Source organism: Triturus cristatus, chromosome 2_1, assembly GCF_964204655.1.
Source record: "Triturus cristatus chromosome 2_1, aTriCri1.1, whole genome shotgun sequence".
Taxonomy (NCBI): domain Eukaryota; kingdom Metazoa; phylum Chordata; class Amphibia; order Caudata; family Salamandridae; genus Triturus; species Triturus cristatus.
In genome coordinates this window covers 627535701-627550481 of record NC_140581.1, presented here as the reverse complement: position 1 = coordinate 627550481, position 14781 = coordinate 627535701, and the positions used below count along the sequence as shown (strand labels likewise).

The 14781-nt window shown below is 43.8% G+C and overlaps 1 protein-coding gene across 1 annotated transcript in view; it reads left to right on the top strand.

Moving 5' to 3' along the window:
* SLCO4C1 (solute carrier organic anion transporter family member 4C1) overlaps window positions 1-14781 on the top strand; it is a 499215-nt gene that overhangs the window by 185368 nt on the left and 299066 nt on the right. The gene's annotated exons all lie outside the window — the stretch shown is intronic.

Below are 14781 nucleotides of genomic sequence, written 5' to 3'. Positions count from 1 at the left end.
GTAAGTGTTGGATAGTGTAGGGGTAAAAATTACTATTCTAACTCCAGGGGGTGCAACAGTAGGGTAAGTGTTGGATAGTGTAGGGGTTTTACCCCTATACTATCCAATACTTACCTTAAATGCAATGTAATATTATGCGTTGTAATGGTATGCGTTGTAAAGGTAGTATGCGATGTAATGGAATGCGTTGTAAAGGTAGTTTTTAAAAATGCGTTGTAGTGTCATGCGATGTAATGGAATGCGTTGTAGTGGATGTTGCGTTGTAAAAATTGCGTTGTAAGTGTAGTGCGTTGTAAAAGTTGCGTTGTAAAGGTTGCTCCCCGTCCTGAGGATGTCTGATCCACTGGGTTGACTTCTGATCCTGTATTATGTGCCACCCTTTGAGGAGTTAGCGGTGCAGGAAGGCTTGAGAGGTCTCTAGGTGTTGAGAGAATTGTGGCTCAGGGTTTTTAAGGAAGAAGAATGTTTTTTTTGTCCATTATACCTCTAGCTTCTTGATTACTAAACAAGGTTAAGATCGGAGAAATTAGTGGACTCTTAAGTTTGTAACTGTTGCTTTCGTGGTCTGATTTATTTTTTGGCTTTTTTCCCCTGGATTGGTATCAATTATTTTCTGGGTCTTTTCAGTTTTTTGGGGGTGTTTCGGGTAATGCCTGACTTTGCCTGATCTCATCCTCCGTAGGTGCCAATCTTGTTTTCTGATTTCAATTTAATTGCAGTTTGATTGCAATTTGATTGTAGGTTATGGGCTGAGAGCTAAGGATTGAGGGCTGTGAGTGGGTTTCTCTTGGATTGTCCTTCAACAGGCTCTCGAGACTCTTCTACCACCACAGCGTCTTTGCGGACGTAGTGTGTGTTTGCTCCTTCTCAGGACTGCCACTACCGCTGTCGCAGTCTCGGTTTGTTCCAAACTGTAGGTGCTGTGCCAAGTTTGCCAGTTGCTTGCACGGCCGTATTTTTTGTTATCCTCTCTGGTAGCTTAGCTCGGTGTCCTTGCTGTTGCTACTGCACTCTGGCTTGGTTCAGGTTACCACCTCTGACGCCTCAATGTACAACCTCTGTTCGTTTCTACCCGTCTCTGCCCTGTTATTCCAGCGCTGTGGAGCTGTGGGGCCGTGGATCAGCTCTTTCTAGTTGGCGCCAAACTGATTTTACCTCTGCCCCCTATGCTCCACGACTCTAATCCATCACTCTCTAAACCGCCTCACTGCACTACTGTGCTCCGCTTGCTTTTCCTTTGGCGCCGCCGCTGCAACTCTCTGCAGCTCCACCGCACAACTACAGCTCTCTACAGCCGGGGCTCACCCACTCCCTTTTGTTGCCAGAACGGAGTGGAAAAGAACAGGGCTCTACGGCTCTAGGTCTAGGTCAGTGCTCAGGCCCCCGCCTGTCCCCGCCTGCACCCCCACTACAGGGGCTCGCAGGGGCTCACAGGAGTTCACAGAGGCTTACTGAGGCTCACAGGGGCTCACAGGGCTCCCAGGCTTACCTGGCTCCCTGGTACGCTGGTGGAGGTAGCTGTTGCCGATAGGAGGCTGTTCTAAAGCTGCTCAATGGCCCTCAAAAGGCCCCGGCCTGCAGGGGCTCACAGGGGCTCATTGTGGGTTAACCCGCGATCAGTTCCGGCACGCCACGCCACAAGCCGCTCCGCCAAATCCGCCAAGTCCACGGGAGTTCAATCTCTGCCAAGAAATCCTGCCGGTAGGACCAGGTCCCCAGGCCCCCAGGCAGACGCTGCACCCCTCGGAGATTGGTGGTGTTCGACGGTGTCAAGCACCTGGCACCCGGCTCCTAGTCAGCGTCTCAGAAAGCTCCGCGGCTCAGACCGCTGATGCTGCTGGCTCTCAGTCACCACTACTGCGGCTCTCTGCTGGTTCCTTCACAGAACAGAACATGCATAAAACAGAGTAGATGTTCTCGATGTATGGCTTGAAAATGTCTCCTAGAAAACCAGGAAGACAGGTGAAGAGCAGAGCCCAAAGAGCCTTCCTCTCATCAACAAGCACGAACATCAAACACTGTATATGTGGCTTTTATACACTACAGGGTCCTAAAATTCTACTATAGATCCTTGAATCTTGGGAACCTTGAATCCTTTGATAGATCATCAAATACTAATGAAGTCTGCCACTCAGATGGGGCGTACAGCCACAGATTTTGAGATTCCACATGGCTGTGCTGGTGAAGAGAAAGGGTCACAATTGTGTATCACTCATGTGGCTGGCACAGTCTTGGGCTGTAACACTCCTCTCGCACCCGTCGGGATGACATCCTGAGTTGCAAATATCCAGGACCAGAGGTTAATGGAAGTGGGAGAAATCACCTGTGGAAAGCTGTGACATTAAATACTTGCACTTTGTAAATGATATTTTACATTTAATATTAGTTCTTTTTGTGAAATTTTCATTTGTTAAGGTTTTGGAGTGTTTCAGTAAAATACATTTTTCATCTATGTATCATGAGTTAAAAGAAGAACTTTCCCTGAAGTGTGTTAGACTGTAGTAAGAATAGTAAAGATACCCCATTCCAAAAAATTTGTACTTTCCCCAATATTTTTTTGCTGGAATTAGAATAGTAAATTTGATCCAGAGCCCCCAAATATGGACTGTATTTAAACAGTAAATCGGACAACCTCCATTTATGAGCGTTCCCCAATGTTTGTTATACTATAGTTGAAATTATAAATATGACTTCAACCCCTCCCCCCAATTTATACCTTTTCCTAAATATTTGTCTGACTGGAGTTAGAATAGGAAATCTGCCCCCATCCACCATATATGCATTTTCCCAAAATATCTGTTGGAGTAGAGTTAGAATAGTATTTCTGACCCCCCCTCCCAACGTATGCACTTTCTCCATTGTTTTTTGGATTTACATGTGTCCCTTTCACCTATGTTTGCGTTTTCTCAATTTTTGTAATATTGGATGTATTTGAATAGTTTCTTATTGGTATAAAATCTGTAATTTAAAAAAAATAGACAGTACAGCTACCATGGGCATTGAAACAAAATGTGCACATATAATCAATCTTAAGTACATTTAAAAAATGTAATCATCATAAAAGTGCAGGTACTTAGATTCAACAACTACCATAACAGTAATAATCATCACTTCATAGTTCCCATCTAATACTCCAGCAATGCAACACAACTGGATAATTTTAGAGAGAAGAGATACTTGCAGCCTACCTGAATTCCTAAAACAATAATTTATACATACAATAGCCTTTAGTAACTATCTTAAAAATTGACTAGCATGGGAAGTGAGTTGCTTAAAATCAGCAGCTATCATGAGGATGTTATTCAGCAGCTAATATTTTGCATCTGATACACCAGGCATCCAGTAGATACCTTGATACTGAAACCCCCTCAGTATTTTCAGAACTTAATATGCAAATAGCATCCGTCAGTCGTATTATAAAATGTAGCCAAAAGACTGGGATTACCTATGTCATCCTAGCTTTTTCATAGGCAGGATTGTAAAACATAAAAAACTCCACAGATTCAGTGCTTAATTTCCATGCCGGACAGGGTGGCATAATGGAACTTGTCCGCCACTTACTTTTGAAACAATAAAAAAAAAACAGATCTGGCTAATGGGGTTCTATCTGGTTCATAAATTGTTAAAAAACCAAAGTGCTTTTAACATCAATAAAGCACCCTGTTAAAGTGAGGAGACAACCAGGTTTGCAGGTTATAATCCCAGTATCTATTCTTCAATTTAGCTACCATTCTCCTGGTCAATCTCTCCTTAACATGATTAAATCAGGGCATTAATTCCGTTTTATCCAGCTCTTGGGGCCCGATTCACAGAATTAACTTAAGGCAAAATCCTAAACTTACTACTTTTGGTATTCACAGAATGCACTTACTACTTTTGGTATTCACAGAATGCACTTACTACTTTTGGTATTCACAGAATGGATTTACGGCTACTAACTTTACGTCCGCACTCGGGCCGGAAGTTCCGGCCCGGAGGCGGAGCTTCCGGCCCAGAGGCGGAGTTTTCGGCTGGAGGCGGGGCTTCCGGGCCGGAGGCGGAGAAAACGTAACAATACCCTATCAGCATGCACCTAAAAGGAGAACTGTAAGATAAAGTACATAGACAGCTCAAGTAACAACCGGCTCACCTCTCCGCCGGTTGTAATTCTGTCCCGGCTGTACGGGATAGGTGACCGTGATTAGATCAATAGCTGTCAGCTCGGGGTAAGTACAATATCAAAGTGAAAACCTACAGAGGGACAGAGAAATAAGTATCAGGAAGGTGGGTCAAACTGTGACATGAATAACACCCAAGCTACCGTAGCGCATCTCGAAATATCTCATAATCTATAATGCATGGTGTCGTCATTAACGAGAAAACACGTCAATGTTTCTATAGTTAACAACATTGTGCCTGTGACCAGAACATCAGCCCAAAGAAACGTAGATCCTAGCTCTAGGCTATTCCTGCAATTTACTAAAAAAGTATGGGAACAAATATAGCCCATACTATCCACACAAAACACAAGGACCTCAGCCCAATGAAACGTAGAATCTAGCTCTCGGCTATTCCTGCACTGTAATGAAATAGTATGAGAACTAATATAGCCCGCAATCTCCAAAGAAGTCACGAGGACCTCAGCTAACAGAGCGGTACGACTAAATATATGAGCAAAATGAATACCGTACTAATAGTAGCCTATGCTTACACTAGTGAAAAGAACCAAGTACCGAATTACGTCCAACATGACTATTAAATCACAGTAGCACGATTACACTACGAGCACCGACATACCTTGTTGGCATGTCAGCCACGTAGTAGCGAGTACGCTGTGACCACCTCAGGGAGACCGGACGTAAGACTTCGACGTCGGTGTGAAATAAATACCCGACATGTAAGAACTAGACCGCAGCAAAGAAATCCGGTCAGTACACCGGAAGTGAGTCAACGACCCAAAATGAGTAGGCGGGAAATATCTAGCTACAGCCAATAAAACTAAGCTGAGAAAATCACAATTGTGAACAAGTAGCACACGCTCAAAAAATATATATCGTCGTCCCAATGAAAACAATGAGGGTACACGCAACCCTCAATGTCCCAATATCAAATCACTAATCGATGCTAATCAGGACCAAACACTGGGTGAGTGTGTCAAAGCAGGAAAAAAACGAAAAAATGACAAATAAATAAAACAAGGGTAAAGACGATAATAACCATGACAGTCTCAGAAAAAAGTGCCAGGAAGGGATTATCGAAGGGGCGAGGGGGGGGGGGCATATGCAGAGAATACGATAGAATAGCAGGAAAGGCAAGGCAATGATCTAAATGCAATTAATCCTTACATACATCTGCTGCTATACATGTGATTGAAACTATAACACGTAAATACAATTCAGTAGGACAGTTTCGGTAATCCAATTCAAGAGATATAAATACACAGATCATACAACATAGATAATATATCAGGGAGTATCACTAGAGATAATAAAATACAAGGAGATACAGTGCGTGTATAGAGTGAGCCAGTACAATACTCGTAGTACAATATCTAATGTCACAGTATTTAACAAAGATGTAAGACTTATGCAAATTAATTCAACAGCACAAAATGTGAGATAGTTGGTAATCATTCCCGTTACACTTAATGACAAAGTATTTCTGTGTGACATGAGTGCACTGCACCTCAGACACAGAGTGGTACATAACTATCCAATGTAATAACAGAAGTAATATGTTATCCTGGTACAGAATACAAGAGACCAGCCCCATATAGTTCCCTAAAAAGAATTGAAGCTCGTGGTCTGTGTTGAGTCCCAGATCAACCGCTTGAAGGCGCATTATCCAAAAAGCTTCTGCCCGACGCAACGTCAGTTCTCTGTCCCCACCCCTGGGATGGAGTGGGATCTGTTCAATTCCAAAGAACGTAAAATGTTTGTACGGGCCCTGTTCACTGCAACTGCTGGCGTAATGTCACTTTGTTTCAATGCCCTAGCATGTTCACTAATGAGATCTTTAAGCATCCGAATTGTGCTTCCCACATATTGTCTGCGACATTTGCACACAATAATGTAAACAACAAATCGCCTCCTGCAGTTAATGTTCTGCTTGATCCGATATTCCCTACCGTTTGGGCCTGAAAATGTTTTTGTCTCATGAGCCGCACATCTGCAGACGCCACAGCATCCACATTTATGGAAGCCTTGAGTGCGTGTGGTAAGCCAATCACTACAGTCAGTTTTATTCGGGACAGTGGGACTCAGGATGGTCCTGAGTGTCCTGCCTCTCCTATAAGTGACAAGTGGTCTCTGTAATGTAAAGGTTTCAATCGTTCTGTCTGCCCTAAGGGTATTCCAATGCTTATGCATGCTTCTCGTAAGGACCTCCGCTTTCTGATTGTAGTCAGTGATCAGTCTAAGTGGTTGAGTAGATGTGTCAGGGGGTCCTCTGGTCCTCAATGTCTCAATGCGTGGTAACCTCAGAACACGTTTTTCTGCCCTGTCCCAGGTGTTCTGTTGGTAGCCACGGGCCTTGAACCTATTTTTCATCACATGCAAGCAAGAGTGAAATTCTTTGTCATCACTGCAATTGCGTCTAGCTCTTGTGAATTCTCCAAAGGGAATAGCCCTGATCTGATGAGTGGGATGCGCACTGGTCGCATGAAACACAGCATTACATGCCGTGGGCTTGCGATGAAGTTCACTTTGTATAGCACCACCAATGATGTATAACTCTACGTCTAAGAAGACAAGATTAGTCCTGCTGTGTTGATGGGTAAATTGAACACCGAGAGTGTTGGACTCTAGGTAGCTATAGAATTCCTGTAGTTGAGGTTCTGTGCCTGACCAGAACAGTAAGCAGTCGGCAATATATCGCCCCCAATAGACGATATGTTGACTGAAAGTGCTACCATTCTCACTCCACAACCATTTGGCCTCAAAATATCCCATGAAGAGATTTGCAAAGGACGGTGAAAATTTGGAGCCCATAGCTACTCCTCGTGTTTGCTTATACCAATGATCTTGAAACATGAAACAGTTGTTTGTCAGTATAAATTCAGTCATAGACAAAAGCATTCTTGTATGCTGCCAATGTTTTGCCGGTAGCTTTCCTAGATGCCATTCCATGGCCTGCATGCTTAATCTCGGGTCAATATTAGTGTAGAGCAGGGGTCTTCAAACTGTGGGGCGCGACCCCCAGGGGGGCCGTGGAGTGATGCAAAGGGGGTCGCGCCTTCCCAGTCAGCCCGGGCTGCTGCAGTGAAACTTGAGCTGCTGGGGGCTCAGCTGGGCAGTGTCTGGATTCCTATCTCCGGCACCCCCGTGTTTTTTCACAGGTCTTTAAAGACCATTTAACATGCCTTTGTAAACTGCTTACAGAGGCTTAGGTTTTTTTGCTGGTTCCAGTACCCCCTGGGTCCCCACTGTGCCTATTCCTTACATTTGGATTTTACATTCACTGCCGTAGTGTGAGAATGCATTTCATGGAAAGGAATACAAAGTTGGCTTCCTGGGGGCGCCGTGTGTGAAAGTTTATTGTGCTTTTGAAGCACCTGCTGCAGCGTTTCTTTCCCCGGCAATTACCAGGCCTCACATAAATGTCAAGATAACTCGTGTGATTAATTATCTTCCTGGAGAGAGATCAGAATTTTGTATAGTTGAGGTTGTGACTTAGGTGAAGTTAGTGCAGAGGGTTAATATGCCTGCTGCAAAGAACGTGTACCAAGTAGATTACAGAGTGCGTATGATGTGAAGAGATCAGCAGGTTACTGCTTTCAAAAGAGACATCCTTTTGTTACTTGCAATTTATAACTTAAAGTCCTAATATAGAATAGTGAGCTATTAACTTTCATCCTAGAACAGCATGCACACTACAAAGAGTACATTATTAGACCATTGATTAATGTTGCAAAAAGGGTTAATTTGGCTAGAAATCAATTCTTATTATTAAAGGAAACTCCCAACTATGCTGTTTCTTTTTCGACTCTGAGTTTGTGCTTCTCCACACCAAGCACTCTTGAACTATACTGCCTACCAGTATGGATGACATGTGACTCCTATACTTTTAGTCCTTTGGCTTATGTAACATTTCCTACACACTGATTTACACACTTATGATTGATTGTCTCTGTGTAATGTGTGTGTGATGCAAAGTGCTTGGACACCCTACACTGGTATGAGTGGCACTATATAACTAATTCAATGCATCTGAGAGTGTGGGGTTATGGAGACTTGGTCACTGTTAAAGGGTGCTAGTGAGAGAATCCGTGGTGGGGGTGGTCATTGGGGGGGCACCAACAAACATTGTCGCACAGGGCACCACCAGCACTAAAGCCGGCCCTGGGAAGTATGCACAGATAAGCGCTGAAAATACCGCTTTAGGTGACTGCTTTTTTTTGTACCGACTGGGCCATCAAAATAATCTGCTGGTAACCCTAACCATAGGACTGGAAGTTTGTTGCAGGATCAGCACATTATTTATTTCCTTCACCCTCGATCCCCGATTAATGCCGCAATAGTTTAACTTAGATCTTAAAGTCTACGCCCCGTCAATAACATGCTGAGTTACTTCATGGGTCTGGGAACGCACCCTGCATTCAGACAACTCATTCCTCATTCTCGCCCTTTATTGTCACGCTCACCTGGCACTCACAGCGATCACAATGCACTCACACTGATCACCATGCACTTGCACCATTCACCCGCTCACCTTGCACTCACAGTGATCACTCTGCACTCAAAATGCACTTGTCCTGCTCACACTATACCTCAACCTGCAGTCACACGAGTACACTACTCATCCTGCACTCATGTGACACTTCACTCACCTGTCCCCCTCACTACTCAATATGCAACTCACTCAAACAAGCCCATCAGTAATCATACATTCATTCATCCCATTCTGAACTTGCATCCGCACCCAAAATGAGAGAGGACAGCAAGGGAGTGAGAGAATTTGATTGAAGAGGTCAGGGATGAGGAGAAATGTGAATTGCCGAAGAGAAGTGTGGACACGCAAGAAGTGAGTGTGATCCAAAGGTGAGGGCTTCTGTTAGAACAAAGGGGAGATGTGAAAGAGGAATGGGGGGGATACAAATAGACAAAAATTTGAATGAAGAGATGAGGTGAATGAGAAGTGCTGAGGGGCACGGGAGGTGACAGGGCCAGAGAGGCCATGAGATAAATGTGAGAGACTGTTAGAGATGAGGGCAGTGAAAGGACAGAATGGCAAGAGGTGATTAAAGGTGAAGTGAGAGGTTGAATGGGGAGAGTTCAGAAGTTGTAAAAAGGGGTGAAAGAAAATGACCTGCAAAGTGAGAGAGGGATCCGGGGTTAGGAGAGGAGAGAGGGATGGAAGGGAGGGGGTGAGAGGAAAGCTGCATGGGAAAACGGCTTAACTCTACACAAAACCGCCAGGGTTTTAAGGGACCCCTGCTTCTTCCGGTCAGGGCCAGGTGAGCTTCTAATGTGGCAGCACGTATTGCTGCAGAGTGGAAGGCCCTTCACAAAGGTTGACTTGAAATCTTTCTGATGATAATTGCTGTATTTTGGTTATAAATGGGTACTGATTGGGTGAAATCTTTCCTCAGCGTTACTGTGTGTAACAAATATCAAAATAATGAAGCAATGCTATCCCAAAATACGCGGCATCACATAACCTCATTTACATTTTCATCCCACGCAATTTAGTCAACAGGTTTAAACATTTTTGTCAGGAGGGGGTCCTTACGCCTCAAAATGTTGACAGGGGGGTCTCGGCATCCAAAAGTTTGAAGACCTCTGGTGTAGAGAGAGACAACGTCCAACGAGGGTAAAATAATGTCAGCATTCCAGGTCAGATCAGTCAGTAGGCTAAGGATGTGTTTTGTGTCTTTAATGTAGGCAGGAAGATTTTGAACCATGGGTTGCAGGAACAAGTCCACATATTCAGCTAATCGCTCTGTGGGGCCCCCTATACTGGAAACAATGGGTCTGCCGGGGGGAAAGGGTAATTTTTAGTGTACCTTCGGTAGTGTGTACCAAACCGGATATCTAGGTCTTTCCACTTTTAAATACATAAATTCTTCTTGACTCAGGAGTCCCTCCCCCAGCCAGGTTTGGAGATGCTTGTTGATAAGGAGGATGAGCATTCCAGTAGGGTTGCTCGTAAGGGCAATGTAACAAGACTCATCATCGAGTTGACCCTGTTCCTCCCCATTGTAATCTTGTTTGTTCATCACTACAATGTTGCCGACCTTGTCAGCCTCTCTGATGACAATGGAAGTGTTAGTAGAGAGGAGTTTAAGTGCCTTGCGTTACCCTGTGGTCAGGTTATCTTGTATATGCCCCCTGCGAGAAGTATTCTTGGCCTCATGTTTATCTATGTCTTGTAGAACCAGTCTATGGAAGATGTCTACGGTGTTGCCACCAGGCAAAGCCGGTGTCCATTTGGACTTAGTTTTTAAACCGTTGGCTCTGGTGTAATCAGTATCAACATCGAGGTCCAATAGCAGTTGACTCATGTTATCCGGTGTCTGTTCTTGGTTAGTGATGGAAAGAAGCAGCTGACTATCATAAAGAACTTGTATGCTGAGAACATCAGACACACCACACATAGGGATATTCTTAGTATGTTTATTCACAATAGGATTATTGGCAAACATTTTTTTCAATTTCAAACTTCTAACAAATTTGAAGAGATCTACTTTCGATTTGCACAAATCACCTTTATCTGTGGGGCAAAAGCCTAGACCCTTTTTAAGGAGGGAGATCATGTCATCTGTGAGGGTGAAGGAAGATAGATTGATGATGTCTACCCCTATCCCTTGTTTCTGAGTTAGATCCTCTTGTCCCCAGACCTCAGGTTTCTCCTGTAGTTGTTTGTGGCCTGCTCTCTTAACTCGCCTAGTTTTACGGGAGGTTCTCCTGTGTTGGGTTGTGTTCTGTTGCCCCTCTTTATGCGTTGGACCTCCTGCAAAAAAGAATTCCCTAGTCTGTCTACATTAGTTGTGGTAGTTGCATTCTCTATTTCACCATCACTTGATGCAGGTACACTGAGCGAGGTGGAACTTGAGGAGAAGGAAGTGGTTGGTTGTCTACCAGATATGTTCTTATCTTGTTCACTAGATAAAAACTCATCATACCTTTTGGCAAAGGTAAACACTCTACCCTCCCTGTAATCAATTTCATCCCGCTTCAATTTTCTAGCTTTACGTTGTTTAATGTCTTCTTGATGTTTAGCTAGTATATCAGCTAGGATAGCATAGTTTTTTTCTGTTGCTTCAGCTAACCCAAGGTCTTTGATTTCCCCCTCCAGTGTGCTAATTTCCTTCTGTAATGCCGCGACTTTACGGTCAGCATTATCGATAAGAATACCCATGTTGTATGGTCATCTGGCTATTCAGTATTTGAGCAGCCCATGATAGGTTATTGGTTAGCCTTGCATTCAGGTATTCAAAGTCTTTAACCTGGTCCTTGTTCCTGGATCCAAGACTCACTTTCCCTCTGAATGTCTTATGCGGCAAGAAAGTCATACATTTGGTTTTAAGGGCGTTAATTTGTAGCCCAAATTTTTCAGAAGCATCCGAAAAACGATTCAGGATGTTTTCTAATCCCATGGGTGTCTGAGATATTATCAATGTATCATCTGCAAGGAGGAGGGCAGGGATTCGTTGGTCTGCTAGTTTAAGGGGGGTCACCTTTGCAGTCATATACCATTTCTATTAGCCTATTGATACAGAATGTAAACAAGGTTGGAGCGATAATACATCCCTGTCGAACCCTTCTAGAGATATATATGCATCCCATCAATTTTCCCTCCCCGCCCCACCTCACTTGTGCATAATTTCCATTATATAAGTGGATTAATAAGTGCAGCAGATCTATTGACATCCCCGTCTCCTAAAGTACAACCCACAATTTCTCTCTAGGGCTTAAATCAAAAGCGGATTTTAACAGGAGGCCCTGCCTCCTTATACTACCACTCTGTAAAGGGGCCTCTTGGTACACATCTTGTTGGGGGGTGAAGTCCCCTTAATAGCTAAAGGTCCTTGGGGCCAACAATACCTCTTATTGCCTCCAGTAAGTCCCACACAGTGGGATTACTCAGAGGTTGTTGGTGGCCCCACCCCTTTTATCACCACTCTGCATTTGCCTCCTGGCACACTACTAGTTAGGGTATGACGTCCCCTTGGCTCCTGGGGGTCTTTCATGGCCAACAACCCTTCCTGTTACCTCCAGTAAGTCCCAGCCAGAGGGATTGCTGAGAGGACTTCGGAGACCATGCCCCCTTTCTCCAACAGTATGAGCCACCTGGTATACTACTGGTTGGGGGATGAAGTCCTCTTGGATGCTGAGGGTCCTTGGAGGCCAAGAGTCCCTCCTGTTACCCCCAGTAAGTCCCACACAGTGGGGTTCCTGTGAGCTGATTGAAGGCCTGCCCCCTTTTTCCACCACCCTGCAAACACGACTACTAGTTAAAAAAAAAACATAGAAATTCACTTAGAAAAACAAAGGTTACAAGGATGTTATAGTTAGGAAATAAAATTTGAAAAACCTTAGAAATTCACTTAAAAAACCAAAGGTAAGGTTGTAGGGACTTTATAGTTTGGAAATATAATTTTTAAAAACATAGAAATTCACTGAAAAAAAACCTAAGATTACAGGGATGTTATTGTTAGTCTCAGATTCCACTTGTACAACACCATAGAAATTTAGCAGTTATAGTTACCTGAGCTAACTAAAACTTACACCCTTGCTCCTGCCTGGCAGAGCAGCTGTTTATTCTTGCTTCCGGCATCTGAGAGCAATCAGAGTTTCCCTTGCCACAAGAGCACAGACAGAGAAACAAATATCTTTTGCCACCTAGTGGGAGCATTTTTGCAGCTCCTGCTGGATGAGAGCAGACAAGTCCCTACTTGTGCTCCTGTAGGCTTCTGGGACACAGTTAGTTGAGCCGGCCCAGAGGGATGGGATCCCCATTTTATGCAGCTGTTGTATAGCTAAGCACTAGTCATCCACCCAACAAGGTAGCACTTAATATTCAACCAATAGAAAGTACTCTAGTTAGGGAGACATTTTATGCAAAACTATGGACACTTCTTGAAAAAAGAAGTACAGACAAGGTTCCATTTCATTCTGAGACAGATGCTCAATTCACTTCTGGTGCATTTAGATCTATTTCTAAGCACCAAATTCATCCCTGCATCCATTTTGGATGCAAGGAGGCATGTTGGTGCTACGAAATAGCGCAATAATGCACAATTACACTCCTTGAAATGCACTGCTAATCATCCCACATATTACCTCATTCATGACATATTCTATAACATTACTGATAACATCACTGTTAAATCAGAAATTAGCTCATTGATCCAATAAATCAATCCAAGCAAGGATTTTTAAAGCGCAACAAATTACCTGTGAGGGCCTCAAGGCGCTGGAGTTTGTAACTGCTTTATTTTAAAACACGGTGAAAAGCAAAGAGAGGGCACTCAAAAACTGGGGAAAACAGGGAAAAAGCAATTAAAATAAGGGAAAGCAAGGAAAAGGCACTAAAAAATTGGGGGAAAAGCATTGGAAACAAGGGAAAAGCAGGGAGAAGACTCTCAAAAATTGGGGAAAAACAAGGAGAAAGCAATGAAAACAAAGGGAAAGTGAGGAGAAGGCACTTAAAACACGGGGAAATTAAAGGAGAAAGCAGTGAAAATGAGGGGAAAGCAAGGAGAAGCCACTCAAAAAAAACAGGGGAAAAAGCAAGTAAATGACAGTAGCAAGAACAATGCAGCAGCATGGGAAGAGCTGGGCCTGGGGGTTTTGATGTCAAAACTGTGTGGCAGGGGCATGAGGTACAGTTACTTTAGGGCATGAGTTATATTTATATTTACTGGCTTTCCGACTGACATCTTTGATTTGACTTCCGACTGACGTATTATGATTACGTAGGTCGGAAGTAAAACCGACATGAAGCCAGCTGAAAACCGCAACAAAATCCCTTACGGACAGCATTTCCGCTGTTGGTATTATGATGTCGGTTTCCGACATGAAAAGCCTGTTTGAAAGTGATTTTGGGAGGGCCCCTAGTATGGCCCTATGCGTCCGCGACCTCTGGTTGGGGGCCTGGTGGGGCACCCATGGTGTAAATCACCGTGAAGTGCCTGCCATGCGGTCCAGGGATTTACAGGAACTCCCATTTCTCTATGGGAGCTTGTGCTGTGGCCTGTTTACGACCGCTACATGTACGGTCGCATTGTAACAGTGTGTTCAGAACCACTGACTTACAGTCGGTCGGTTCCCACACCGAAACAGTGTCGACAATTCCGTCCGACATCGTAATTAGGACCCAGGTTGTCACTAAAATTTTCCCCAACTATAATGCCACTTTAACCTTTGTTTTTTCAGTGAATATAAATACACAAGGTACATATATGTGGGGTATGTCTAGTTGTTGACATATTGGTCACAATATGTTTGCATGCCGAAATTTTAAATTCAATATTCTGGTACCAAATCCCAAATAAACCATTGTCCTTTTACATTCAGTCATCTACAAAGTATCTATAGAAAGAGATGAGTACCATGTGGTGTGATGTGTCACATGCCCCGGGGCACCACAGCAGACTTAACTGGGACAATACAAAATCAGCAGCTTCTTCATTAGTAGACTGACAGCTAGTTGCACATAAGACACTCAGGTGTCTGTTTCACTATCAGATTAGCAAAGGATATACCAGCCGCAGCAAGTAACCAGTATGTGAAGTACAACTGAGCCTTAGTGCAGCTTCAAAATGCTTCACTGGTTCACAGGTTCTGGATTGATGTGAAC